The sequence below is a fragment of the Bombina bombina genome, chromosome 2 (assembly GCF_027579735.1).
Source record: "Bombina bombina isolate aBomBom1 chromosome 2, aBomBom1.pri, whole genome shotgun sequence".
NCBI lineage: Eukaryota > Metazoa > Chordata > Amphibia > Anura > Bombinatoridae > Bombina > Bombina bombina.
The window spans coordinates 428,533,553-428,560,045 of NC_069500.1; the positions used below are offsets into that span (position 1 = coordinate 428,533,553).

At 37.0% G+C, this 26,493-nt stretch overlaps 1 protein-coding gene across 1 annotated transcript in view; it reads right to left on the reverse strand.

The window, feature by feature from the left end:
• GGT1 (gamma-glutamyltransferase 1) overlaps positions 1-26,097 on the reverse strand; it is a 263,605-nt gene extending 237,508 nt beyond the window's left edge. Inside the window, exon 1 of the mRNA XM_053701986.1 lies at positions 26,011-26,097. The gene's annotated coding sequence lies outside the window, so the exon portion shown is untranslated. The remainder of the gene's footprint in view (positions 1-26,010) is intronic.
• Between the last annotated feature and the right edge of the window lie 396 nt (positions 26,098-26,493).

Genomic DNA, 26,493 nt, shown 5'->3' on the forward strand with positions numbered 1-26,493 from the left:
AACCCTAGCACCTAAAAGAAAATCTCACACTTAAAATAATCCATTACAACTACCTAATATCTTAAGTGATTTTGAGTGGTTGAACAATCTTTTTAAAGCAGAGATCATTAATGTTAAGGAATATTGTCTACTGACACATAAACACCATTTAATGGGGCCTATCTATCAAGCTCCGAATGGCTACAGACTCGCCAGAAACAGCAGTTATGAAGCAGCGGTCACAAAGACCGCTGCTCCATAACCTGTCCGCCTGCTCTGAGCAGGCGGACAGACATCGCCGCAATTCAACCCGATCGAGTACGATCGGGTTGATTGACACCCCCCTGCTGGCGGCCGATTGGCCGCGATTCTGCAGGGGGCGGCGTTGCACCAGCAGCGCTTGTGAGCTGCTGGTGCAATGCTGAATACGGAGAGCGTATTGCTCTCCGTAATCAGCGAGGTCTGGCGGACCTGATCCGCACTTTCGGATCAGGTCCGCCAGACTTTCTTAAATAGAGGCCAATGACTTAAAAGGTAGGAACAAGTAATTGATTTGCAAGAAACATATCCAGGGAAACATTTCCTTTTGTTCTAAATAAAGTACTTACTAAATTCTAGTGTGATTAATCAGTTACTGCAATGGTGCTTTAATTACTAAAATGTTTAGGGCCTGATCATTTGAATGCTATAAAGATATTGTTTACTGGCAAAATATTACATAAATTATTCTGTGTCTGGATTTGACTGCTTGTTGGCATGACTGTAAAAACTTTAGCAACTGTTGACATTCTGCACAGGGAATCTGAGCAAAACTCTGTACTCAATTCCACAATTACAATTTCCAGTGATATTCCTATGTACCTCAATAAATTCTTTACTGGCAGTTCTATCTGTAATTAACCCTTAATCTCTAGACACCCTTAACACAATAAATGTAGCCACCAATCAGCAAGCGCTACCTAGGTGCTGAACCAAATATGGGCCAGCTCTTAAGCTTACATTCCTGCTTTTTGAAATAAAGATAGCAAGAGAGCAAATAAATATTTATAACAGGAGTAAATTAGAAAGTTACTTAAAATTGCACGCTCTATCCGAATCTTGAAATAAAAAAATGTAGGTTTTGTGTTCCTTTAATGATGCTTTATATGTGGGAGTTAGCTGGGGCATTCCAGGGGAGTGTAGGTTAGACATTACATAAGTGTAGGCGGTATTAGGGACTTAACTGGGCGTTCCGGGGGAGGGTAGGTTAGGAGTGACGTAGGTGTATGCGGTCAGTGGGAGTTAGCTGGGTGGTGCAGGGGGAGTGTAGCTTAGGCCTGACATAGATATAGGCGTTCAGGGGGAATTAGCAGGGCGTGCCAGTGGGAGTAGCCTGCACTTTGATTCTCACACATCGTCACAAGATCGATATGTTCGAATCAGCGAAGTACAGGTTACGAGGAAATCTGCAACTTAACAGCCATGTGATAATGTAAAGGAGGAGTGGACAGGAAAAGAGCCATACATCATGTTTAGGAGCTAGGAGTGGTACGCAATATACAGACACCCATGTAGGTCCAGATCATGTTCAGGATGTGCCTGGGGGGGGGGGGCATTTCTGCACTTGAATGATTGCAGACTACAGAACAGAGATCCAATAAACTTAATTAATTTACTGCCAGCTAATTATATTTTTACAGTAGTCAAATAGACATACCTTGGGAATATTGTTTAAGAACATTTCATTTGCCATAAAGCACTTGTGTTTCTTTCTTGGAAGTCAATCATTATGTTTATCTCATAGGAAGTAAAGTGTGTGTATGTTTCACTAAACAGTTCACTGTACACTACGGCATATAGTTCTCCTGCATGATATGTGAGCAGAACTTTCTCATATAATGTACTTCCAACGTGAAATCATTGTAATGAAACCGCCTTTAAGACTTTTTTAACACCATTTTTTTCCTGCTACTCATTTTGTTTTTGAAGTGCATTATATGGGAGATTCTGCTGCAAATGTGCTGTATTCTAGGTACCAGACCCCACAGCATCTTGTGTCATTGTTGCCATTAAGCCGCGGTTACTCTCATTCCATCTCCAAGAACTATTTTAGATAACAAAGAGCTGATGTGAAACCCTAATTATTTTGTGCAACATAGTATTCTTTATATTATAACCTTCACAGATGCTTATAGCATACAGTTGTATCATACACTGTTATAACAGGAGCGTCTAGCCAGCTACATGAGGTGCATATCAGTAGTTGATACCAAGTATAAGAAGACAATACTGTGGTACTTTGTTCTCTGTCACTAAGGAACAAGCACTTGTGTTTAGTGTAGTCCCTGGTTTGCCACAAGAAGAAATTGTCACATGTGTGCATGTGTGTGCGTGTGTGCATGTGTGTGTGTATGTGCATGCGTATGTGTGCATTCGTTTCTTTGTCTCAGGTTTGGTGGTTGTTTAAATAAACAACAAAAATATTTAAACAACCACCAAACCTGAAACAAAGATTAGTCTACAGCAAACTAACCTTAGAAAGGCACCATACAATGCAACAAATCCTGCTGCAAATTGTGCCAACATATATGTAAAAAAAACACAGCCAGGTACAAGAACAAAACACACAACATTAAGGGATATGATCATATTCATGCACATCTGCAAAGTGGTGTACATGATACAGTGTACAGCATGTGACCCAGGTTGCTACATTGGAGAAACTGGCTTGAAACCAGCACAGACACTCCATCACAAACAATGAGGAACACAAATACCCAAGCCGGACACCATTTCACCCAAACAGATCAAAATGAAAGTACTTAAAGGGAAATTTTAGGATTCCCACAAACTGAAAACTTTGAGATAAAAATGATAACACATTTCAACACTATAAAGGAGGGACTTAGGGGTCTATTTATTAAAGTGCGGACGGACATGATACTATGTAGCGTATCATGTCCGCCGCACATCGATAAATGCAGACAGCGTATTGCACCAGCCGCTAGCAGGGAGTGTCAATCAACCCGATCGTATTCAATCGGGTTGATTTCTGTCCGCCGCCTCAGAGCAGGCGGACAGGTTATGGAGCAGCGGTACAGAGCTTGATAAATTGACCCCTTAATGTAGACTCTGGTTTTCTGACAAACTACCAAAACTTTATATGAACATACTAAGGGCTAGATTACAAGTGGAGCGCTAAATATCGCTTTCCTGAAAAATACCGGCACACAATATGATTATTTTTTTCTAGCTGTTAAACTTGGGGCAATGCCCTACAAAAAGCCCTTTTAAGGTCTATTGGTAATTTATTCTTAGATTAATGTTTTTATTTTGGGGGGGACTTTTTTATTTTCATAGGGATTAGGTGTAATTTTTTTTATTTTGGACAGTGTTGTTTATTATTTTTTGTAATGTTAGCCTTTTTTATTTTCTGTTATTTTAGATTAATGTAATGTCATTTTTTTTAATTTTTTTTTAATTGTAATGTAGTGTTTTTTTAAATGTAATTAAGGGGTTAATTTATGGGGTGTTAGGTTAGGGGGCTTAGTCATTACATTCGTTTGTTTTTTTCGTTGTGGGGGTTGGCGGTGTAGGAGTTAATAGGTAAATTAGGTTTAATGCGTTGTGGGGTGTTGGCGGATTTAGGGGTTAATAATTTTATTAGTTGTTTTTTTTTTTAAAAAAACTTAATGCGGGCGGTTATTTTTTTAAATACCTTTTGCGGGCTGTAAGTTTATTTTCTTCTAATACTTTTTGCGGGCGTTTAGGTTTTTTTTTTAATACTTATTGCGGGCGGTTATATTTTTTTCTTGTAATGCTCCGTTTGCCTCTGCTGCAACCCGGTGGATTCCGAAAATGCCAGGGTGGTGAAAGAATCAAACCTGGGTGCCAACATTCCTTTGAGGATGCGTGCGCAACTGTATATGGGATGAACAAATACTTTCCTCTGAGATTTGGAGGAGTTCTTGGAGTGCAACTGGAAAGTCGCGATCACATCATTTACGAAATGATGAGGAGAATGTACAGAGTCTCGGGTACTAAAAGGACGCAACGACAATGTTTGCGTCATTTTAGTGACTTAAGACGACGGGAACCAGACTTTTATTAGTCCATAAGATCACTCATCAGGACTTGTAAGTGTCCTTTTTTTATATGATGATGACATTAGTCACAACAATATTATGTATGTGTTCACATATAATGGCTGCCACACTTTCACTTCATGTCAAAATAGTTGACACATTAACATTAAAAATATATATAAATAAATATATATATATATATATATATATATATATATCTAATATTGACATACAGGTGGCTGTAAGATAATGTAAGAATTTATTTTGTTTTAACACTTGAATCTTGATAATGAACTGGTAAAACATATTTGATTTTGTTTTTTGATAGATGCCAACCAGGGAACACAGACAAATCCAATTCTTCCAGAATTGTTTGGCCAACTGTCTGAGGCCTTACAACTTGTTGTTGTGACAATTACTAACATCAGGGACGCACTTGGGGGATATCTTTAAATGTTTGTTGTTGTTTTTTTTAAATTGTTGTTCTGGTATATTTTCTGTTTTTCTGTTTCTGGTTTAAACAAATTGTTTAAATATGTGTACAATAAAAAAATTATAAAAAAAACATAGTGTAACAGCATTCATTTAAGTATTATCTTCAAAGGGACATTAAAAACAAAATATATGTTGAATAAAGTAGAATTATGCAATGTAAATAAACTATGTAGCTACAGATTAATGGTTGCACATAGATGACTCATGTGATTGGCTTGCACATGCAAATTGATCTTTTTACAAATTGCACACTCTTTCTAAAGCAAAAAATATTATTGCTCAAAATTTGGTGCAAAGTATTGCTCCAAACTTGGTGCAAAATATTGCTCCAAACTTGGTGCACTAGTAGATATAGAGAAAAATATTAAATAAATACATAACATAATATAGCTAATTTCCTTTATTTTTTGGGGATAAATCTATTTGCACCATGTTTAATGCATGTAATACAAGTCCCACTCTCCACTTCGCACCAAATTTGACGCAACACTTTTCGCACCATATTTGATGCAATACTCTTAAACAACCCACAAACTAGTGTCATTTTTAACTACTTTTGATTGGGAAATGCATAATCACATGATTTATGACAGCAGCCATCCTGATTGAAACATACATTTTCTACTATCACTAACGAATCAAATTGCTCTATACTTGTGTCATTGATCACTCATCAGAACTTGTAAGTGCCATTTGTTACATTGTGTATTACACTTTGAAAATATGTTTATGAGAAATTAGCATTAAAGTTAAAGATTGATGATGATATTAGGACACACATTATAATATTTTAGACAATGATTTTAAAATTCGAATGATGTTTCATTCAATATAATCTTAAGATGATAGCTCAAAAGGACAGTTTATCTAACATTAAACTGCCATGATTCAGATACAGCAGAAATTTAAATCACCTCTTTACTGGCAGGCTATTTTCAGTGTATTTCTTCCTTCTCTTGAATTTCTTTTTTCAGTAAGAAATGTCATTTTATATGCCAGCCCATTTTATAACACCTTTGTAGGGGTGGCTTTTTAAAGCTAGATTGCAATCAGGAGGGGTTACACAGGTGCAGAGAGAAAATTGGCCAAGCTCTTAAAATATCCATTGATTGCAAATAAATACATATGATACCCTGATTACATGCTATATTCACAATTATTCCTGCTCAGAATAATAATAAATTTACACTATATACATATAGTAGTATAAATAAACACAGAGATATGACAGACAACATTGTTTAGAACACAAAAATTAACTTAGGGACATGTAAATATGTTTGCAAAAGATTTCTGACATAACACACACACACATATATATAAATATATATATATATATATATATATATATATATATATATATATATATATATATATATAAAAGATAAAAGCATATCATGACTTCTAGAAATACAAATACACATTAATTTATGTAAAAATATCATATAACAAATAAATATAAAAATAACTTTCTATGAGATATTGTTTGTTGAGGTATAAATGATCTATTTCTTGGACATTTACAGATGAAAAATATAAGATTAGCTTTAGAGAAATGTGCTTGTTCATGGACAATAATGAAATGGTATAAATAAAGTTGGGAAAAACCTGAATAACCGCGACACCGATGACTGTTAGTACACATGAACTAGCACTGTCTGTCAGTTGTGCTTGCCACAATAAAAGACTGTCATGCCCATCCTTGAGGATCTACCATACTGGGCTAACAGCTACAAGAGCTAGCTCTAGTGTAGAAGATACTGCATAGTGGGGGCCTACTGGTCACACAGAGATGGGAAAGTATACTGAGGCAATGATGAGGGCCCATGTCATTGAGGCTAATTATATATGGAAGTAAGAGGTAAGATATGGATGATATATTCAAAGCTTAATGGTATGATGTTGAAGTGACTGTATCCCAGTTCTCTGTGACTTTATGGGGACACCACCATAGTCACACTAAATACATTATACATGATAACATCTCTGCTAGAGATTGAGATAAATCAAAATAAAAGGGGGTGCTCTATAAGAGGATATGAAAGCAACACAGGGCAAAATGGTTTAACCAGATACAAAGGAGCACACACGCAGGGCAGCTCATCTTAGCAGACCTAGGTTTGCCCCCAACAACAGTACTGGAAAGCTAAAAACACTCACAGGAGAGAAGCACCTCCTGATGCAACCAATGCGTGCTGGATATGTACAACATTCCAGGTAACTGACCACACTGCATCTGATTCTCCTGCATGATATGTGAGCAGAACGTCCCCATACAATGTAATTACAGGAATAAATACGTAGCAACTGTCAGATGAAACCTCCTTCTATGGAAAAGAAGCTTATAGTTCTGTTATATAGCCTTTAAATAAATTGTAAGATTTCCTTTAACACTATTCTTGATGCTACAATTTTGGTTAACAAGTGCATAAAGGGCCAGATACAAGTTGAGCGCTAAATATCGCTTATGCTAAAGAGATATTTGCGCTCAGCTGAGTGATACCAGTGCACACTAATGTGCACTGTTATTACAAGTGAGGTGTAATGCGAACGTGACCTCGGAACATTGCGCTCACGCAAGCTCACTTCCATGAGCTCCAATGGGAGCCTCATTTTCATGCCGTAAATCATGGCATGAGAATTAGCACAGCGAAGGGCAGAAGATTATAAATATATATACAGTATGTGTATGAATATGTACAGTACATATATATTTATGTGTTAATATGTCTATATACACATATTAACACATAAATATATATATGTGTGTATATATATATATATATATATATATATATATATATATATATATATATATAAGCATATACATATATATTTACTGGGAACACACAGTTCCCATAGACCACTATGTAAAGGCAATTTTCACTGCCATTTTTTTTCTTCTAACAGCCACCCCTTTTAAACCCTAGAAACTGCTCTGTGCAGTATTTTTTTATGAAAAGACTCAACATTTTTGGGGGCAATTGGGGCATCTGATCTCTGGTTAGTTTTCTGAGTGCTAACTGATACCGCAAGCTCACGGTAGCAATAAGCAGTCACTTGTAATGGCTGGTTATTTATCGCGAGATCGCAAATGGGCAAATTTCCCAGTTTGCGGGCGTGATAAATTAGCGCTCCACTTGTAATCTAACTCTATATGGGGAGGTTCTGCTGCCAAGGACAACCAGATGCAATGGGTAATTTACCTGGAATATTGTGAAAATTCAGCATGCAATTGTAGCAATATGAGGTGCCACTCTCTTGTGTGACCAATATCTTCTAGTTGATATACTTTTTATATATAGTGGTATATTTTTACCATTCCAGAGTAAGATGCAGGGGTGGTTTGAGCAATGATTCCTTAGGCCTTAGTGCTCAAAGAGACAAACGCAATACGGTAGGTAGTGTTAGGTGGAAGGATGCAGGCAACAAGAAAGCTCAGATGATGCTGAGAGGAAGAATATGCATTTACACCTACATATTTACTGTTAGTTGGTAAACACTGTACATTCTTATATGTAGGGATAGTATATTGAAATCTACCTCTTTACTCTATAACTAATAGTGTAACTACTGCACCTCCACCAGTCTTGCACCCACAATTTGTCTGAAACGTATTATATTACAATCCTTATTAACCTTTCATGACTTAAAAATAAAGAGAAGCGCTCATAAGGCTAAAGACAAGGATTTTATTTATACAATTTAAAATTGGTAATATTTACCTTTAAAACAAATATAAAAGTTATAACAGTTATAACAAATAATACTCGTTGGTTATTAGTAATAACATATAGGGGCATATTTATCAAGCTCTGTATGGAGCTTGATGCCCCGTGTTTCTAACAGCAGCAGATGTAACATAAAGAGGAGGAATAAGAGGAAAGCAATCAGCTAAGAATTGTAGCATTGCTAAAAACTTCTAATATCCTGTAAGTGTGCCGTTTGGACCCTACAAGTGTGCCCGTTGGAGCAGCTACTGGTGAAGTGATGCATACCAGATCCGTGTAAACCATGAAAGATCGCTAGCCTGGAGACTAAATTGTCTTACTGGAAGGCAAGAAAAAGATTGCAAAAGAATTGGCTACAACAGGGGCGTGAGTTTTTAATGGTAACATCTAAATCGAGTATACTGGATTCCTAACTGCCTTACAAAATCCATTACAATTTGAATTTAAGAGTAACGAGACTGAAAGCATACTATTGGCCAATGGATCACATGTGACCTACTAAAAGGAAATGAATCAAAACTAATAACCAACGAATATTATATGTTATAACTAATAACCAAAGAGTATTTTATATATATATATATATTATATGTTATAACTGTTATAACTTTTATATTTGTATTCTATAGAGTGTGCACTCTTGTTTTAAAGGTAAATATTATCAATTTTAAATTGTATAAATAAAATCCTTGTCTTTAGCCTTATGAGCGCTATTCTTTGTTTTTAAGTTTTTTTTGTATAAGTAACATACAGGTACAGTTTAAGAGAAGCTTGATATTAATTTTTCTTTCTATCGTTCATGACTGTATATCTTATGTATGTGCATCTAGGTGTCGTTGGCATGGTCTGAGCATCCCTGAAAGAGCATTGGTGGATTTCAAATCATAGACTCTGTACCTGTGTTACACTGCACTTACCAGATCTTCCATCAGAGGTGCTCATCCCAGCTACAAAATATGTACTGGTGGTGTCTGGTCACCCTAACATCTTGTTGTTTCAGCAAACTTTCAGGCCTAGTGCTCTGATATCTCATTTTGATACTGAGCACATTGTTCTGACATTGCTTGTTTTCTTTTTTTGTTTCCAGCCTTTGGATATCTCATTTTGTAATTTCTGATCAGCTCAACAGTGTCCTCCAGACCTGCTTGTTTGCAGGATGATTGCTGGGCAGGCTACTCCAAATCCTTCTGTCCATAGTCTGTTTGCTGTGTAGTTGCAAGCCAGTCTGCTTGTTCAGCACTTCCACACGTACGTGTATAGTCTGTTTGATCTGTGGTGATCAAAACCAGTTCTGCTTACTCCAGCTACTGACTGTGGTCTGCACATTCAAACATGTCGTGCCCAGTAGAAGATTTTGTTTTTTTAAATTCGAATATGGGTCAGAACCTCAGTTGTTCTAATTTACGGGAGTCAGGATGAAGGTAAGAAATTGTTAACTTTTTTTTATCATTTATCCTATCCAGTCCCATGCTATGTGTTCCATGAAGCTAAAGTAGAAAAATAAGTGACAGAATAAAGATTGTCTTGGCTTGAAGCAAATGATTATGGACTGATAACAACATTTTGGCCATATGATAGATTTACAGCATATAATGGGTAGTATTCGAAGGGACTTGTTTATGACTCCAGATTATGAGTGGAGTGCAAACATTTGCGCACTATCAATATTGACTTTTCGGATTCGTTTGCAGACAGGTTAAATTGCCCTCGTATTAAAAGTTGAAATTATACACAATTGCTTGAGCATAATTTAAGTTAATGCTCATCGGGTTAGCGCGTCCTCAGATCTGTGGTTAACCGTTACTCAAAACTAAAAAGTGTCTCTAAACACATCAAAAATACATTACAAAGAACACTTACACTCATAATAACACCATCTAATAAAATGTATTTAAAAAAAAACATTGCACACAAAAGGGCTCAAATATATGAGATGTACATATGCAAAAATGTATTTTTATGTGTATATATATTTATTTACAGACATATATACACATACAAGCACATAAATACACAAGTATACATAATATATATATATATATATATATATATATATATATATATATATATATATATATATATATATAAGTGCATTGGAGCCCTTTGCAGTCAAATAGCTGTAAAATCATATTTATGCAATGATCATATTTAATAAATACCATCAGATATATGTAGAAATATTTATTTAAGAATAAATAGAACATATTCTTCTAGGTGAAGAACATTGGAATGCAAAATATTCCTATTTTTTGTTGGGGTAGCGCACATGAGAATATGCGATTGGGTTAGCGGTAGGGATGCACCGATACCGATACTAGTATCGGTATCGGTACCGATGCCAAGTATTTGCATGAGTACTTGTACTCGTGCAAATGCACCGATACTTAAACCGATACTTCCACTTCCTACCCATATGCTATCTTGTGGCGTTTTTTCAAACTGCATGTTCCCATTTCATTTTAAACTGGAGAGGAGACTAAATTAAAAATAGTAGTAACATTGTTTACTACTGTTCTGCCAATACAAATTGTTGTTATTTGTATTATTGTAGGAGAGATCACTGTACCTCGTTCAGACAAACCCCTGAAGTACTGGGCAGTTAATAAACCGATTTCCAGCTCTGGCTAAAATGGCCCCAAAATATCTTTCTGCCCCATGCAGTAGTGTGGAAAGTGAAAGACTGTTCAACTTAGAGTCAAACCTCCATACAAATGTCAGATTGATGTTATATTCAGCCCTACAACCCAATTGTATCACCTCTTTAAATTTAATATTTTATTGTAATATTTTTTATTTATAAACATGTTCAGTGAACTTTTTTATTATTTCATAATGTCTTTTGAATTACAGTCCTTTATAATTATAAAGAAGGAATCTTAAATAATTAGTCTGTATTGTGTTTGGTAAACTGTTACATGACATAAAAAAGTATCGGTAATTGGTATCGGCAAGTATTTGAAAACAAGTATCGGTACTTGTACTCAGTCATAAAAAAATGGTATCGGTGCAACCCTAGTTAGCGGGCAAGTAGGGTGTTAGGTTTTTTCCACTTTTTTCTCTCCATTGACTTTTAGGGGGAATAGGTTATCGCGAGTGCAAGTTTCAAAGTTCGGCTTTTTGCGCGCGTCAGGTTAGCACGATACCGATAACTTTTTACTTTCAACTCGTAATACAAGCGCAACCCGAAGCCTGCAAAAAGATTAGCGCTAGCACAATTAATGCTTGAACTGGAGCATTAATTAGCGTTCTACTATATGTTTTCTCTGAGTAAGGATATATGGAAATAGTTGAGAGTAATTAACTACATTTATTACATATGATATGAGTTAAATTATATGATTTGGCTAAAAATGTTCTAATTTATAAAGACAATACATACCTTGGGGCTTGTTGCACAATTTAATTAACCACCAATGCCTTATTTTACTGCCTATTTTGATAATAAAAATATAATTCCTCAAAAGGATAGTCTAGTTAAAATTAAACATTCATGATTCAGATAGAGAATGCAATTTTAGGCAACTTTCTAATTTACTCCTATTATGATTTTTTCTTTGTTCTCTTGGTATCTTTATTTGAAAAAGCAAGAATGTAAGCTTAGAATCCGGGCCATTTTTGGTGCATCACCTGGGTAGCGCTTGTTGATTGGTGTCTAAATGTAGCCAACAATCAGCAAGCGATACCCAGGCGCTAGACCAGAAATGGTCCGGCTACTAAGCTTTTCGCATGAGAACTAACCCAATGCGTGCAAAAAGTCAAACTTACAATATCGCAACCGCGTTAATGTATTCCATCATAGACTTCAATGGAGTGCGAAAAGTGTAAAAAAATGAACACCCTATTCACATGCAAACCCGTACCCGCTAACCTATTTATGTGTTTATATGTGTATATGTCTGTAAATACACATATAAAGATATAAATACATAAATACATATGTACACACCTAAACGCACACACACACACACACATATATATATATATATATATATATATATATATATCCATGCATATACATATTTAGACATGTATATGTATGTATCTCTATGTTAAAGGATTACTTTCTGTTATAATTTTTAAGCTAAACAACTAACATATTAAAGTTAATAAACATTAATTAAAACCTACTGACCTATATTTTCTCCAAAACGAAGTTTCATAACGTTCTAAAAGTTATATCTTTTATTCGTCGATGATGTCACGTTATCCTGCCCACTATTTTCAGCACTGCATGTTCAAAATACTTAAACCAATAACTTTGTGTTTAAAGCGCCATTTTGAAACCTAGGTATTGTAAACGGATTGGTACAGAGCAAAGGATACCCACGGAGTGGGTTTGGAAAACAATTAAATTTGCAGGCAAGATTTCTGATATACGGTAGAGATATGTTAATGAAATGCTATTGATAAAAAGCGTATTTGGGGTAGTTAGTTAGTAACAGGCATAGAAAATATTTACTTACAGTGGCCCTTTAAAGCCCTTTGCAGTCTTTTTTTCTAACACCTGAGACCTCATATCTTTGAGCCCTTATAACTTTTTTTTGCAATATTTTTTTTTTTTTAAATAATTCTTATTTATTCTTATATGAGTGTAACTGTACTGTTTAATGTATTTTTGATGTGTTTTGTGCAACTTTTTAGTCAGAGCTCTGAAGTCACTTTATCCCGAAACGTGTTAAATACAATTGCAGTCAAGCAAACGTGTTTACTTTCAACTTGTAATTACCACGCTACTTTTGACACAGAAAGAGCCATGATAAACCCCTTATTGCTCAAGCGCAACTGTTAGGGCGACACTCGGAATCAAGCCCAAAATGTATTAAATACTATTATATATTACAGCTGCATAGCAGTGTAGCTATAGTTTGTTTGCTGGACCATTAAATCTGAAATGTTGTTTGCAGATACTTATAACTTTGGATTTGATGAACATTTTGCTTTACATTTGCCAGTTTTTTGGGCACCCAAGGGGACTGAAAATGTGAAGCAAATAGGTTGAATATTTAAATGTTGAAACAAATACTTTTCAAGGTAGAAATATGAAGATGATTAGCCTCACCTAAGGCCAAAGCAACTCCACCAGCCTCTAAGAAAGTTGTCATTCAGGTAAAAGTTATTGTCTAATAGGTGCTTATTTTTTGCTTGTTGAACAATAAACGAGCAGTGGTTCCTGAGATGTAAACATTTAAAGTGATCTTCTGTTTGACTATGCTCAGTAGAAGCAAAAAGCTGGGGGGGGGGTATCAAGACATGGTTGTTAGCAATTTGGCAATAGAGAATTATTAGTGTCACTTCCATATATTTGTCTGTATGGTAAGTAGCCTGGAGGGTAGTGAGTAGCTGCATGTACAGTATATGTCCAGGCAGCCTGGTGGGTGGGGCAAGCCAGTACTGCCCAGTCAGTGGGTGGAAATACAGGGCTGCCTAGGGCATAATCAAGCAGTCCATGAGTGAGGTTAGGGGCATAAATGAATTGATGTCTTATAATGGAAAGACGGTGCTGTGAGAATGATGTTTGGCAAAGTTCTTATAATGCAGCATATGTGTGAGCTCTATATGGTGTTGCTTGTGTATAATGCAAAGCATGTGGGACATGCAGCTGTAATTTTACAAAAAAATAACAAAAAACTAGCTAAATGAGAGAGACTATCATGAGCAGCAGTAGAAAGGAAATTTTGGGGATGAGACAAATACTTAGGAAAGCTTTATGCAGTATGCGCACACTTGGGCCAGGGAACTAGGGAGAGAGAAGGAGAGATTCCATCTAAAAACTCATGCTCCCAGGACAATAAAAGTCAGTTATTGGAGGTTATTACAATCCCTTTAGAAGAGCAGATTAACATTTTATTGACTTGCTGTCTGTTGCAAATCTAGGAGAGTAGTGTGGGTTTCGCTGACAGCAACAAGAATGCGCTTTTCTGCATGCCTGTGACACAATGCTTTTAATTATAATTTGAGTACAAAAGCTTTAATATGAGCAACACAATATTCATTTAGCATTGGAAGGTTAGAAGCTATTTACAAATTTATACAAATCAAACAGCCTTCATTTTTACCTTTGCTTTGACCGCAACCTATATCTTTATTCCAAGTAAGAAACCCACAAAATGATCTGAAGTGTTACAGTATTTTATTATTGCAGTATTGATTGCATAGTTAAAGTCTGCTGCAGCAATGCACTACTGGGAATTAATTGAACAAATCTAGAGGCATTGGCCTCTATTTATCAAGCCGTCAACCGCAAATACGCTGGAATTCCGCAGCGTATTTGTGGCGAGGCTGATTCACCATAGTTATCAAGCCCTACAGACCGGCAAAAGTAGAATCTAGTGACGTAACATACGATCCGCCAGACTCAGTCCAACACAGATCGATGGTTACGTCACTCCAGATGTTCCGAACGCAAGTTCGGCACAATCTGACTACTTTTGCTAGTTATCAAAGAACTAGCAGGTACGCTCGCCACTATTCCGGGCCAGCGTACCTGGTTTTCAATCCGCCGCCCTGGAGGCGGCGGATCCCATAGGAATCAATGGGAGTCTGACAACAGCGAGAGCTCATGTTCGCTGCTGCCCGATATCCCATTGATTCCTATGCGAAGTGTCTGCACCTAACACCCTAACATGTACCCCGAGTCTAAACACCCCTAATCTGGCCCCCCTACACCGCCTCCGCCTACATTAAACTTATTAACCCCTAAACCGTCGCTCCCAGACCCCGCCGCCTCCTACATTACATTTATTATTAACCCCTAATCTTCCCCCCTACACCGCCGCAACTCTAATAAACTTATTAACCCCTAGACCGCCGCTCCCAGACCCCGCCACCACCTACATTATACCTATTAACCCCTAATCTGCCACCCCCTATACTGCCGCCACCTACATAAAGTTATTAACCCCTATCCTGCCAATCCCGGACCCCGCCGCAAATAAATAAATTAATCTGCATAAATATTACTATAATTAAATAAATTATTCCTATTTAAAACTAAATACTTACCTATAAAATAAACCCTAAGATAGCTACAATATAATTAATAATTACATTGTAGCTATTTTAGGATTTATATTTATTTTACAGGCAACTTTGTATTTATTTTAACTAGGTACAATAGCTATTAAATATTTAATAGCTACCTAGTTAAAATAACTACAAATTTACCTGTAAAATAAATCCTAACTTAAATTACAATTACACCTAACACTATACTATCATTAAATAAATTAAATTAATTAATTACAATTACCTAACATTAAATAAAATTAACTAAAGTACAAAAAAAAACCCCACTAAATTACAGAAAATAAAAAAATTACAAGAATTTTAAACTAATTACAACTAATCTAAGCCCCCTAATAAAATAAAAAAGCCCCCCAAAATAATAAAATTCCCTACCCTAAACTAAATTACAAATAGCCCTTAAAAGGGCCTTTTGCGGGGACATTGCCCCAAAGTAATCAGCTCTTTTACCTGTAAAAAAAAGAAATACAACCCCCCCAACATTAAAAACCAACACCCACACCCAACCTTACTCTAAAACCCACCCAATCCCCCCTTAAAAAAACCTAACACTACCCCATTGAAGATCACCCTACCTTGAGCCATCTTCACCCAGCCAGACACAAGTCTTCATCCGATCCGGCCAGAAGTCTTCATCGAATCCGGGCAGAATAAGTCCTCCAAGCGGCAGAAGTCTTCATCCAAGCGGCATCTTCTATATTCAATCAACCGGAGCGGAACGGAGCCATCTTGAATCCAGCCGACGCAGAGCCATCCTCTTCCATCGACGTCCTAACACCAAATGAAGGTTCCTTTAAATGACGTCATCCAAGATGGCATCCCTTCAATTCCGATTGGCTGATAGGATTCTATCAGCCAATCGGAATTAAGGTAGGAAAAACCCCATTGGCTGATCCAATCAGCCAATCGGATTGAGCTAGCATTCTATTGGCTGTTCCAATCAGGCAATAGAATGCAAGCTCAATCCGATTGGTTGATTGTATCAGCCAATCAGATTTTTCCTACCTTAATTCCGATTGGCTGATAGAATCCTATCAGCCAATCGGAATTCAAGGGACGCCATCTTGGATGACGTCATTTAAAGGAACTTTCATTCGGTGTTAGGACGTCAATGGAAGAGGATGGCTCCGCGTCGGCTGGATTCAAGATGGCTCCGCTCCGGTTGATTGAAGATGCCGCTTGAATGAAGACTTCTGCCGCTTGGAGGACCTCTTCTGCCCGGATTCCATGAAGGCTTCTGCCCCTCTGGACGTCCACTTGTGCCCGGCTGGGTGAAGACGGCTCAAGGTAGGGTGATCTTCAAGGGGGTAGTGTTAGGGTTTTTTTAAGGGGGGATTGTGTGGGTTTTAGAGTAAGGTTGGGTGTGGGTGTTGGGTTTTAATGTTGGGTTTTAATGTTGGGGGGTGTATTTCTTTTTTTACAGATAAAAGAGCTGATTACTTTGGGGCAATGCCCTGCAAAAGGCCCTTTTAAGGGCTATTTGTAATTTAGTTTAGGGTAGGGAATTGTATTATTTTGGGGGGCTTTTTTATTTTATTAGGGGGCTTAGATTAGTTGTAATTAGTTTAAAATTTTATTTTCTGTAATTTAGTGGGGGGGGGGGTTTGTAATTTTAGTTAATTTTATTTAATGTTAGGTAATTGTAGTTAATTAATTTAATTTATTTAATGATAGTGTAGTGTTAGGTGTAATTGTAACTTAGGTTAGGATTTATTTTACAGGTAATTTTGTAGTTTTTTAACCAGGTAGCTATTAAATAGTTAATAACTATTTAATAGCTATTGTACCTAGTTAAAATAAATACAAAGTTGCCTGTAAAATAAATATAAATCCTAAAATAGCTACAATGTAATTATTAATTATATTGTAGCTATCTTAAGGTTTATTTTATAGGTAAGTATTTAGTTTTAAATAGGAATAATTTATTTAATTATAGGAATATTTATGTAGATTAATTTAAATAATATTGAAGTTAGGGGGGTGTTAGGGTTAGGGTTAGACTTAGGTTTAGGGGTTAATTCATTTAATATAGTGGCGGTGGTGTGGGGGGTAGAATAGGGGTTAATAAATGGCGGTTTGGGGGGGTAGAATAGAGGTTAATAAATGTAATTTAGGTGGCGACGGGCTCCGGGTGCGGCGGTTTAGGGGTTAAACAATTTATTTCGTTGCGGCGGGGTCCGGGATCGGCAGGATAGGGGTTAATAACGTTGCATGTAAAAAGTCCCAGTTTATTCGAAGATAAAAACGGTAAATACCAATCCAAACAGAAGGGACCTGGGTAAAGGTGACTCAGAAACAGGTAAGGGTGGTGCACAGGAGACTGTCTGACGCATTTCGCGCCCCCTACAGGTGCTTACTCATAGACACCTTTATGTAGGTGGCGGCGGTATAGGGGGCGGCAGATTAGGGGTTAATAGGTATAATGTAGGTGGCGGCGGGGTCCGGGAACGGCGGTTTAGGGGTTAATATATTTATTATAGTTGCGGCCGGGTCCGGGAGCGGCAGTTTAGGGGTTAATATATTTATTATAGTTGCGGCGGGGTCCGGGACCGGCGGTTTAGAGGTTAATATATTTATTATAGTTGCGGCGGGGTCCAGGAGCGGCGGTTTAGGGGTTAATATATTATAGTTGCGGCGGGGTCCGGGAGTGGCGGTTTAGGGGTTAATAAATTTATTTAGTGGCGGGGGGCTCCGGGAGCGGCGGTTTAGGGGGTAAACAGTATAGTATAGTGTGGGTGCTTCGTGACAGGGTAGCAAGAAAGCTGCAAAGAAGCCGATGAGCTGCGAGATTGATAACTGTTAGTTAACAACAGTCCGCTGCTCTTCGCCCCGTACTTGGTTCGCGGCTTATTGACAGCTTTCTTGATAAATTTGGCGAACGTATTCAGGTCCGCGGCGGCGATGTTAGGCGAGCTTAGGCGAGCGTATTGGGCCCGGCAAATGCAGGTAAATACGGAGCTTGATAACTAGAGGCCATTGAGTGAAGCCACCAATTAGCAGCTAGCTCCCAGTAATGCATTACTGCTCCTGAGCCCGCCTATGTATTCTTTTCAACAAAGGATAAAGTAAAACTGTTCACTGTTTTGTTTTTTAAGTGATGGTAAATTCTAGCGTTTTTTACATATATTTATTAAAATAAAACTGATAAACACAGTGTTGTGAAAGTAGTAAACAAGAGCAGTTTGCATGAAACACATCTGCCTGTGGGATCATTGTTTCCTTTCACTGTTATTTTTTATTTTATTTTCTTTTATTTTGCTTCATGCTTGTTTTGTTTTTTTTGGTTGTTTTTTTAATTTTTGTACTGAAATAAAGATATATTTTTTCTAAAGAATAACATTGTGGAGGTTATTTCAAAGAGTGTGGAGGCTGATCTAAATTTGTGTTGTAATAGATAATAACTATTATTATTATCATATATATGTATAGGGGCAGCTCTATATATAGACTTATAGACCGGCGACCGCGGAACTGAAGACCGGCGACCACAGAGCCATGGAGCATGGAGGATCCTCATCGCTAATCATTGCAGATTAGGGGTTAATGGTTTAAATAGATAGTTTGCATTGTGGGGAATTGTGGATTAGGGGTTAATAACTTTGATAGATACTTTGCGGTATGGGGCTTGGCGGATTAGGGGTTAATACATAAGTTATTGCGGTGGGGGGGTTGAGGTTGAGAGGTAGATATCGCACATGTGTTAGGTGTTTGATTTTATTCTAACAGCGAGTGACAGGCAAAATATACAGCGTCGTACTTTTATGCGGCGCCGTTTATGCGATTGAGTGTAGTGTAAGGTCGGGTTACCATAGTAACCTATTAATGTTTTAGAAAACCGGCATTGGGTGGAAGCGTTACACTAACTTACACCTACACGAAAAGAGGGACCGCACGCAAAGTGTAAACCTTTTCAATGGAAACCTGGTACTTAAATGAAGCCGTGAATTACTTTTAGCTGTCGGCCGCTTCGGTAGCTTACGGCTATTTTTAACGGCTCAATGGAAACGAACCCTAATTACCCTAATTACAAAAGATCTTGTGTAGAAATACAACGCCAAAAGTTTATGCTCTTATGTTTTTGTTCTCTGTGCAACAGGGAAATTTAAAGGGAGATTTCTCACATGTATGAGAAGCAGCATAAGACATTTCTGTCATATTGCTATAGAATAAAATATCAGTGAAGTCTAAACATTTTTAAAACAAACTAAAACCCGGTTTGCTGCAAATATTTTTCAATAGCCAAACCTCACACAACACTTGCCTTATTTGGATGAACAAATCTAGGCTTGAGACTATAAGGGTAGCCATAGCCATTATATTAGTATAAAGTGAATTGTTTTCTAGTTGTTATCTGTTAAAGTCAATTAGAGAAAGGTATGTAGCAGGGTTAGCCTTGAGAAGTCTGCCATGTGTATTTCCAGCTCTGAGAATTTAAAAATTCACAATTTACAAAGCTAAATTACATGAAAATGGCACAAATGAAATAATAAAAATGTATTGCAAAGTTGTTTTATTATGAATAACTGAATATTATATAAAAAAATCTCAAAGTGTTTGCTGAATTCAAACCCTTTAATCTGCACTTACGGGACCGATATGTTAATTACTGTGTTACCGTGGTATTTGCAACCTCATAACCTTCAAACGTTATTGATGAAGGAATTATTACAGTCAGTTGTGAGGTCATACGTACATCATACATTTCTTAACTCACAAGTATTGCCATAAGTATTATCTACCTACTAAATAATATATATATAGTTTATAAGTAAATACAGTAAAAAACAAAACAAAAAAAACAAGGCTCTGTTTCTGTTTAGAGTGATTTGATAGCAAAAATGCTAAAATGATCTGGTATTTTGGTTTTTCTCTAAAATTCCGGGTAACAAAGGGGTTAAAATTATAGGCTGCATTAAAAAAAGTGTCAGCCATGTTAAAATAATCTGGTTACATTTTTTAGCAATTAACTTGTAACTCTAGATTTGCATTATTCTTAGCTTGAGACAGAGCGCAATATAATGCACCCTGCACATGTAGTAGCAAAAATGCTTTGAATAAAAGCACCAGCTATACTATAGCTGTTTCAAAAGTGTATTTAAAGGGACAGTCAACCTTGACAATAATGTGTTCCCTATCATTAGTTTGGTCCTTAATAAGGTCTCCTACCTGTGTCCCAGAACGCTGCTCACAACGGTGTGATTGTTATTTTCATAAGAATGCCGATGTTTGCCGTTTTAAAATGGCCCCCAACTCCTCCTCCAATGACATCACTCAGGTCTCCTTTGCAAAACACTGAGCGGTGTCTCTATGGGCTCGCAAATAATCGTACCCCGACGCATGCGCATGCGCATTGTCAAGCCGGTGACGTCACTGCACAAGTTCACCCGGAACTTTTGTATGCCAATTTAGTTCCTAGGGAACAATTTGTCACTCGCACTCGCACAATCCCACCCGGGCTCGCCTCAAAATGCCCCAAAACCTCTAGCATCCATGTGGCCAGGATCATCCTCATGTGTATATATAAAACAGAAACCAGCACCCAGATACTCACATCTCTGACGCTCAAATCGATCGGGCTGGCTTCTGATGGTGCAAGCTTTAAAACGCTCCCCAACACTTCCGGTGGGGGTTTTGCGAATGCGCAGTTAATAGGTGCACAATGTGGTGACGTAATCAACGTCATAAACGTACACAGGCACGAAATTTGAAAAACAGAAAACGAAGAGGCCTGAGAATGAAGAAGACAGCGGTAGGAGGAGTTGGGGGGCCATTTTCAAACGGCAAACCTCGGCAATCATATGAAAATAACATTCAGACTGTTCTGAGCAGCGTACTGGGACACAGGTAGGAGACCTTATTAAGGACCAAACTAATGATAGGGAACACATTATTGTCAAGGTTGACTGTCCCTTTAAGTATGCACCGTGTACCAGCATTTTAAATACATAATTTGTAGCCACCAATCAGCAACTGCTATCCAGTGTGCTGAACCAAAAATGGTCCGGCTCCAAAGCTTTCGTTCCTGCTTTTTCAAATAAAGATACCAAGAGAAGGAAGACAAATTGAGAATAGAAATAAATTAGAACGTTTCTTAAAATTGCATGCTCTATCCGAATCATGAAAGAAAAAAATGTGGGTTTCGTATCCCTTTAATTGCTAATATGATACAAGCCTAACTGGCGCTCTGAGCAACTGTAGTATTTTAAATGCTGGTGCACTGAGAATATCTAGCTATGCTTCACAAGCACAAGTGATATCTTTAACAAGAATACAATATATCCAATAACTTTTACTAGAGTACAATATATACAATTCATGCATATTGCAAATATGTTTCTATTCAAAGTGGTAATTCATTTATGTGCATTTAAATTTTGACCAGAATGTCCTTTAAAGTGAATGTAAATTTTGAGGAATGTGTGCCCGGTTTTTAAAAATCCTATTAAAAAAAGGGGCACTTTCATTAATCAAAGTTTACATTTCAGCCACTTTGTTAAAATACTTACCTTTTCTTCATGAATCCGTGATTTCTCCGCCTGTCGCTCGTCTCTTCATAGGTCAGAAATGAAGAATCCGGCTTTCTCCAATCACGGCATGGCCACAGGAAATGTTTGCTCTGAGGGGGAAGCCATAATTGGAGGAAGCTGGATTCTTCATTTCTGACGTAAGAAGAGACGAGCGGCAGGCGGGGGAATCGCTGGTCGGCTTCATGAAAAAAAGGTAAGTATTTTAAAAGTGGCTGAAATGTAAACTTTGATGAATGAAAGTGCCCCTGTTTTTAATAAGATTTTTAAAAATCGGGCACACATTCCTCAAAGTTTACATTCACTTTAAACTCCTAAAAAACTTTTTTTTTCTCCTACCTAGGAATGACAAGAGACAGTGAACTGTAAAACTGGGTTCTCCTTCTTGCATTTCCAATGATTTGTTATACCAGCTGCAGTGTATAAAATATATGTGAAATTGCACATTTTGCTTTATTTTTGTATATGAAATAGTTGGTTCTGCTAATTGAAACCAAAAAGCCCAAATATGAACTGAGCACATGAGCTGAGCTGGTCGGGATATACATCATTATTTTATATTTCTAATTACTCAGTTACTCAAAGATCAATATTTACAGAGAGCAATGAAAAATTAACATTTTAGTACCTATCTGCCACACCTCCACTGAAAGCAGGATTTCATCTAAACCTTCCTGTTAACATAATTTTCTAGAACCAAAACTTAAGGGTGGATATATTCAGAATAGGTTTGGATAACATGAACAAAATCAGCTATTTAAAATGCAAAGGAGCTATGTGTAACCAATTTAAAACACTCCAGCGGGCAAAATGGATCATTGGGAACACATTAAAGAGAAGATTATATCACAAGATACTTTTATATTTAAGATTCCTACACAGTGATTGCTTGACCAGTGCTATAACTTATTTATAACTAACCCTAATTGGTCACAATAAAAAAGATAAAATAAAAAATACACAATGAGCTTTTTAAGGGGTGTATCTCAGGATTGCAAAACAATGCAAATTTTGGAAACAAAAATTATAGTTTATAAAACATTTTTTTTGTTTGTAGATATTTTAGAATGCAGTGACATATGTGTGCATGAGGTGCCAATCTCAGCGTTAAAAAAGAATAAGATAAAAGCCCATATATTAATGTATAACCTCAACCTTTATATCCCTTTACTTTTCCTTTAAATAAAGAATGTGTTTAGAAAGAGGTGGGGCTTATTGTTTTTGTCTGATTGTCTGGTTAATATGAACTAGATAAGATTGACTTTAAAACAAAGAAGCTGAGGAGGAGGATGCAAATACCAGGGAGTGCGGTACTATTACATTAGCACACAAGGGGTTTCACAAAGCAGAAATTAGTCTTTAATCTGCTATGGAGACATCTACTAACCTGATATATCCTCCAAGTAGCCAGAATGCAAGATTTATTACAAGGCAAATGCCCTGATAGGTTACAGGCTGGCTCATTTGAGCCTGCAACTGATATTTATTAAGCAGCAATTTAAACCACCAAGTCCTACTCTCACACAATTAGTTGTGTGAGGGTAGGGGGGAAGAATTGCACAAATGTTCCTTTGTGCAATGATAAATATGAAGAATATATCCGCCCCACAATTTGCAATAAAGGGCAGACAGGTTCACAACTTGTGAATCCTGTCCACTTGCAAGTTGATAAATCTTGCCCAGAGACATATCACACCTATATAAAGTCTTCTCCTAGACACAGACATAATCAGCCTCATGTACAAACACATCACACAACCCAGATATATATCATATAGGTAGAAGCTTATCTCACAGCTACAGAAGTACATTTATATAACAGATCTTATTAATCATATAGGCCAGATTTAAACTTTTTCCACGTGGGACACCTTTTTGCATTGGAGATTTTTTGTGACAACCATCAATACACCACACAAATGAAGGGATTATTGTAGAAAATAAGTAGCCATTGCTAATCAGTAACAGTCTAACTCCACGTACCTTCCACTAAGGCTTCTCCCCTGTGTGTTGTGAGAGCAAATGCCCAGACATCCAAAGACATACAAAATGGTCTATGTGCCTACCTCACATTAATTACCCTTAGGGCAAAATTAAAATGTGCAAGGGTGCATTTCAATTTTAAATAGACACATTTTTTTGCAATATACTTTAATAGCAAAAATGCTTCATATAAAATGTATTCCTGTTTTTCAGAGGCATACGCACATATACTGTGAGGACCCGTGCACCAGTATTCAAAAACTACACCAGTGGCTTATATGACACATATTAAATCTTCACAGGCATAATACACATCACCACCAGCTCTCTGAAACTTGAATACTGGTTCAACAGGCCCTCAAAGCATATGTGTGTATGCCAGGGGCATATTTTGGCCTAGGCAAACAAGGCACTTGCCTAGGGCAGCATATTGGGATGGGGCAGCACTTTTTGTGGCTATATTTGTAAGAAGCTTACAGTTATTTTTGAAGTATTATACATGGATATAATGGGAGATTTTGCTCAAAGAGCTTACATTCTAGGGGGGGGTATAATAAGAGACTACCCACAGAACTTACAACTTTCTTTTATTCAGCTATTACCTTTAGTTCTGTTGGCTTTCAGCACTTGGTATTGTGTTTGGGGAAGCATTGTTTCAAGAAATCTGTGTTTGTTTTTATATATATTGCAGCATTAGATAGGTGTGTGTATGTGTATGCGCGTGTGCACGCATGTGTATGTGTATAACTCTGTGTCTGTGAACATTTATTTTGGAAATGTCTTTAAAAAATTAACATTCATTCCTGACCAAAAATATTATGGACAAAAAAGGCCTAAAACCTTGGAGGGGAAGAGGGCAGCAGAATTTCGAGTGCCTTGGGCAACACAAACCTTGAATACGCCACTGAAAAACAGTAATCACTTTTAATAGAAGCATTTTTACATACACACTGTCACAACACACACACACACTCAGTCACAACACACACATACACACAGTACATTATCAAATGTGGAACCCCCCAAAAAATGTAAAGGACCCCCTAAGCCCCCAGTTTAAGAAGATCTGATATAGGCTAGGTGACAATAACTTAGCATGGTGTCTGCAAAACTGTTTTAGGGATGGTGGGACAGAAAAAAATGCCCAGGAAATAATAGTAAAGTGTGTATATAAAAAATGGATGATAACAAAAATGTGTGTCTGTGTCATTTGCTAACTAGAGGTACAACTTTTAGTTAGAGATATAACACAACTTAAAGATAACCACGTTTCTTTACCCAGGTAAAAACACATCACACATAGTTAAATCATAAAAGTAGAGACATCGCTCGGAGAAACTGCACAAATGAGATACCAAGAGGGAAAAAGTTATCAAGAGACATCAGGAAATAAAAGTGATTTCACTTTTAAAAACAAGTTACACCTTTAACCAAATGTATATATTTTATTTTTTACAGATGAAGATATATTTTACCGCTAAATATATTATTTGATGGACTATAAATGCCCTGGTTAAAAGACATTTTATAATTTAAAAAGAGCGATCATAATTAGAGAGATTGAACAGAGACTAACATCAGGTAGATAAACCGTTGGAGAAAAATCAGATTATCTACTTGAAGAAAATCACATCACCAAACACACCGAAATATATTACCAAGTTAAACATCTGTAAATTAGTGGCATCATAAAGAATAGATATGGGAGAAGGGAAATCAAACTAATGAGGTTATCACATGGTGTAGAAAGACAGGGATCATGAAGTTAGAGTGACTCCATAACTAAAGACATAATAACCGACATAAATGAGACTTTAATCTGTGAAGAATGAATATATAGCCCTCAGCTAAACATATGCCTCGTATCTAAGGTATATATCAGCTAAAGGCATCACTTAGCATATACTGCACCTAGATTAGAGAGGAGATAATTGTTTTAGGATTATTAACATAATGTTTTCAGGTAGACATTTCTATTTACATATACAGTAATTACACTAATACAGGGACACAACTAAATTAAGACCGTATTCTTACAAGAGGGCTTCATTAAACTGTAATAGCACCAACACTGAACTGATTTCACTTTTTAGAAAAAATCATTATAGCTATAAAGGTGACTGTAGAAACCTTATCATCTCTGTCTTTGTACAGTTCCTGCTCTTGTCTGCTTTCTACCCATCCGCCCTTATGTGTATGCACCTCTCTTACCTACTCTGAGGTGATTCACTGTAAGACCACTGCTCCCGGAGAGAGGTGAGTGTAAGAAACTCTGCAGCTTTTTGTCAGCTGTTACTAGTTGGTTTCTTAGAAAGGTAGAGGGCAGGGACTGTACTGCATGACATCTTCACACAGGCAATCATGGGGGCAAAGTACACTCCCCTGGGGCGGAGCTGAGTAGCAGTCTGCAGAGCTGGAACCAAATTTATATATACAGTGGTAGTTTCTCAACCAATAATACGATTTAAACACAGCCAACTGGTACCCCTGGGTCTGTCTTTTTTTCTAAAGATTTGCTCAGGTTCAGTCTCATCTAAGGTAAGTAAATCACATATCACAAATTTTGAAATGTGTTAAAGTTTTGCCACAAGTAAAGTGGCAGATAACCACAGTACTGCTGCAAAGTTTCCCAGATAAAGTGCCATTAGTAGCATACTTAAATATTACAAATAAAGTATAACATGATAAAAGAAG